This window comes from Fukomys damarensis, unplaced genomic scaffold (assembly GCF_012274545.1).
Source record: "Fukomys damarensis isolate Sample0158 unplaced genomic scaffold, DMR_v1.0_HiC HiC_scaffold_35, whole genome shotgun sequence".
Taxonomy (NCBI): domain Eukaryota; kingdom Metazoa; phylum Chordata; class Mammalia; order Rodentia; family Bathyergidae; genus Fukomys; species Fukomys damarensis.
In genome coordinates this window covers 16,766,478-16,770,680 of record NW_022900947.1, presented here as the reverse complement: position 1 = coordinate 16,770,680, position 4,203 = coordinate 16,766,478, and the positions used below count along the sequence as shown (strand labels likewise).

The window sequence follows — 4,203 nt, the reverse complement described above, 5'->3', positions numbered from 1 at the left end:
AAATGGACAACCATATTGGTCTAGAAATGTTAATTTATTTATATTTATATTTTTTATTTTTTTCCATGTGTACAGGGGTAACACATCATACTAAATATGTAAGGTCATATCTATGTGGGTTTGATTACAGAAACTAATAAAGTATTCTCCAAATAATAAAAAAAAAGAATAAGACTATAAGAGTGTGAAGCAATTTAAATATGTTCAGGGACCATTTTCATCTCCAGAATTAAGGATTATTTTAATGTTACATCATTTCCTTTACTCTTTTACTTTCCTTTTTAGTTTTATTTGGGAATTCCCTATTTTTAATGTTCATACAGAGATCTTTAACTGAAACAACGAATAGTTTCTTTGGTGTGAAAAACTATAGTAGTACACAGGATCCTAATGAGATAATTAATAATGTGAAATAGGAAATAAAGGGCTAAAGGTATAGGGAAAGTGGGAAGGGTGGGGGAAAGGTAATAAGGGAGAGGAAAAAAATATGAGAAACTGAAAAAATGGAAATAAAAGTGTTTGCAAATGGGGAGGGGAGGAGGGGGTGAAGAGAGGGCAGGGACAAGGGGAAAAATGAGAATCAAGACCTATTATGTAAAGGTACAGAATCCCAATGATGAATGTAATTGTATTGTATACCTAGATTGTACCAATAAACTCAATAAGAAGAAAAAAAATGAAAAAAAATTCAAATTGAAGAGCAGTGCAGCTAATATGTGAGAAGAAATACAGAGATGCATCCCCACAAGTGTTTATTATATGCAGGCACAATATGTAGGTACTGTATGAAATGTGGAGAAGCTCATGGAGTATACATAAACCAGATGTCATATTTCATGTCATAGGAGTGCAGCAGAACATCTGAGACTATCTGATAAAATATCTGATTTGTAGGGAACAGAAATCTATTGCTTACAGTTCTGGAGGTTGGGAAGTCCAAGGTCAAGGTGCCAACTTCTAGTTAGAGCTCTGCTCTGACATGGTGGAAGGCAGAAGGGCAAAAGAGAATGAAGCCCTTTCTGAAAGGCCTTTCTGTAGCAATATTAAACCACTGGACAACTAGGGGAGCTCTCATGATCCAAATACTTCCAATTAGATCTTACCTTCCAACACTGTCATATGGCAAATTAGGTTTCCAACACATAAATTTAAGAAAAACATTCATACCAGAACATCAGGTAATCATAACACAGGTAACATGCCTTGAGCTACGAGTCTGGGAAAGCATTAAGGGACCAATTCACCAGCTCTTGGTAGATCATTTGATGATGCTGAAGAAAACAGACTTTTAATCTAGGTGTAACTGACCGCTGGGATTTAGGTAGGTGGCATGGACCTCTATGTACACATTTGTACACAGGAATATGCTCCAGATCGGGGGAAATAATAGTTGCAAAGAAGGAGCTAATGAATAAGATAAAGTATTTCTGTTGTAACCTTACATATAGATGAGCTATAAGGAACTTCAAATTAAGATTTTCACTTTTAGAAATTTGATGTAGGCACGCATGTACATGGATGAAACAAGAGGAAATATTTGTATTTGGAGGAATTCTTTGGATATGACAGAGTAGTTAAAGTGGACTTCTAGGCAGATCTCTTGGAAAGCTAACTAGAACCATTCCTTTCAGTGAAATAAGGCAAATGACAAAGACACAACATTATGATGAGTTTTGTCTTGCAAACAAAAAGTTTAAAATAATATGGTGGTTAAAAGAATAGTTTCTGAAGACAGAGTGCCCATTTCTCCATTCCAATTTTTCTATTTATTATTTGTGTGAACTTTGGTGAATTACCTCTCCGAGGCCAAGTTTATTTCATATATAATATGATAAATGATTATGACAGTTAGTTTCATATGTCAGTTTGGTTAGGCGACAGTGACTAGTTGTTTAGCTAATCATTTCTCTGGATATTTGTGTGAGGGTGGTTTTGGATGAGACTAACGCTGGTGAAGTTTGAGTAAAGCATCGTGCCTGTCATAGTATGAGTGAACCTCATCCAAACCGTTGTAGATCAGAAAGGAACAAAAGACTGATCTCCTCTGAAAAAGGCAATTCTTAAAGACTGATCTCCTCTGAAAATGAGGCAATTCTGTAGAAGACAGCATTCAGACTTGAGCTGAGAAGTTGGCTAGTGTTTGTGCCTTCAGCCTCATATACGTTGGATGTAGTATAGGTTGGAGATAAAGCTTGTAGCATCATTAGCACAAAGATGATAAATGATGCAATTAGAATAGATTAGATTGTCCAGACAGGGAAAATCATATGTGAGAAGGACTCAGCAAAATTTTAACAAAGCTACTATTTCAGATATGGAAAAGTCTTTCAAGGAAAAAAACAGAAAAGTGGAATATCAGTAGACTATTTTACTAAAGCATTACAAGATACCTTAACTATTGGTAAAACTAATGTCAGCATTTGACATTGATTTAATAATTATAATTGGATCTGGGCGTGGTGGTGCAGGCCTATAATCCCAGCACTCAGGAGGCTGAGGCAGGAGGATTGCTGTGAGTTTGACACCAGCCTCGGCTACATAGTGAGTTCCAGGTCAGTCTCAACTACATAGTGAAACCCTGTCTCAAAAACCAAAATAAATAAATAAAATATTTATAATTAAGAATGAGCATATGATTAAAGTTTGCTTTGATCTGTCTTGATTTTTACCTCATGTCCCAGAATTATGACTACAAAATTTTTATGGGCATTGGTTATGTTTATATCTAAAATGAGCCCCAAAATATAGTGGTTCAGTTGTGAGCCTTCTGGGAGTTGAATGGATCACGGGGTGCTCTATTGGATTGATGAATTCAGAGCTGAACAGGATGGGGGGAGCATCTGGAGGCGAGGCCTTTGCAGGTGTGACCTGGGGGGTGGTTTTGTCTCCAGCTTAGCTCCTTCCCCTATCTCTGCTTCCTGGCTTCCACGAGGTAAGCAGATTTACTCTATAACACCTATCCACCAGAGCCAAAGGGCTGTGGACTGCCTCCTCTGAAACTGTGAACCAAAATAAACCTCTCCTCCCTTAAACTGTGCATGTCAGGAATTTTGTCTGAGCAAACAAACAAACAAAAAAGTTAGTAATACATCATCTAAGACTCAACCAAGGAAATCAGCCTGTGATTTGAGACAGCTGAGGAATGGACATACACATTGTGCTGGGACTAAGGTTTTATCAAGTTTATTCACAAGATGTAAATAAAGAAAAACATAATGCAGAAGTCCCCTGCTATGTCCTGAATATTTGTGTCCCTTTAAAATTCAGGCTGAAATCTACTCCCCCCTGTGGTTTTCTTAAATGGTGATTTCATTGGAAGTAAGTAGTAACTCACTTTTGTGAGAGGTCAAGGATTCCATGAGAATTACTTTAATCCCTTCCAAGGGCAGCATCCTTGATGACCTCTTATTATCATGCACCCTGTAAAGATCCCACACAGCCCACATTACAGCAGGATGAGGTGTCAGTACCCAAAATTGGAAGACGCACCAGCGATAAACAAACCACAGCAAAATGGAAAAGGAAACTTTGGAAAATAGATGTGTTTCAGGATTAATTTTACATATTTTATAAAAGACCCCAAAAGTTCTACCTTTATCTCTTCTTAGGAAATCTTCACTCTTTGGGGGAGGCAAGTGAAGTGCTTCCTGGGAATTGCAAATAAGAGCCAACACCAGGTCTTGCTGTCTTTAATCATTATCTCTTCTCCTTTCAGGTCTCTAGCTCGAGCTCCCACCATCACCATAAGAATAACACTCCCTTCTTTTTATTCCTCAAGTACACCTTCCACCTCCTCTCCTGAAATAGCCGTAGACATCTCTCCATAGTTCCTAAAAGTGGAAAATAATCCATTCAATGATTGATATACTGTAGAGTTGCTCCTCTTTCTTCTCTCCTTGTCCTCAAGACATTACATGAACTTTGTAGGCGCACATTCCTCAGCTAGGCTAAACCAAACTCTATGGCAGCAGGAGCTATGTATGGGAGGATGAGCACTGAACAGAAGCTTCAGAGTCCTATGTGTTTGCAAGTAAAAGCCCAGTCTAATCCAGTTTTTCAATTCAATAAAGAACTAGCATTTAATTTCCATTTTCCTATGTATGTTTCTTAATTGGTCCTACATTTTGATGAGGGATAAGCATGCTGTATTTGGTCCTCTAAAACTTCAACAGCTAAAAGAGAAGAATTGAGCTTTTGGCCAAT

At 37.6% G+C, this 4,203-nt stretch overlaps 1 long non-coding RNA gene across 1 annotated transcript in view; it reads left to right on the top strand.

The window, feature by feature from the left end:
* LOC104852666 overlaps positions 1–3,794 on the top strand; it is a 7,447-nt gene extending 3,653 nt beyond the window's left edge. The window contains exon 3 of the long non-coding RNA XR_777553.1: positions 3,716–3,794. This is a non-coding gene — a long non-coding RNA (uncharacterized LOC104852666). The remainder of the gene's footprint in view (positions 1–3,715) is intronic.
* Positions 3,795–4,203: the final 409 nt, after the last annotated feature.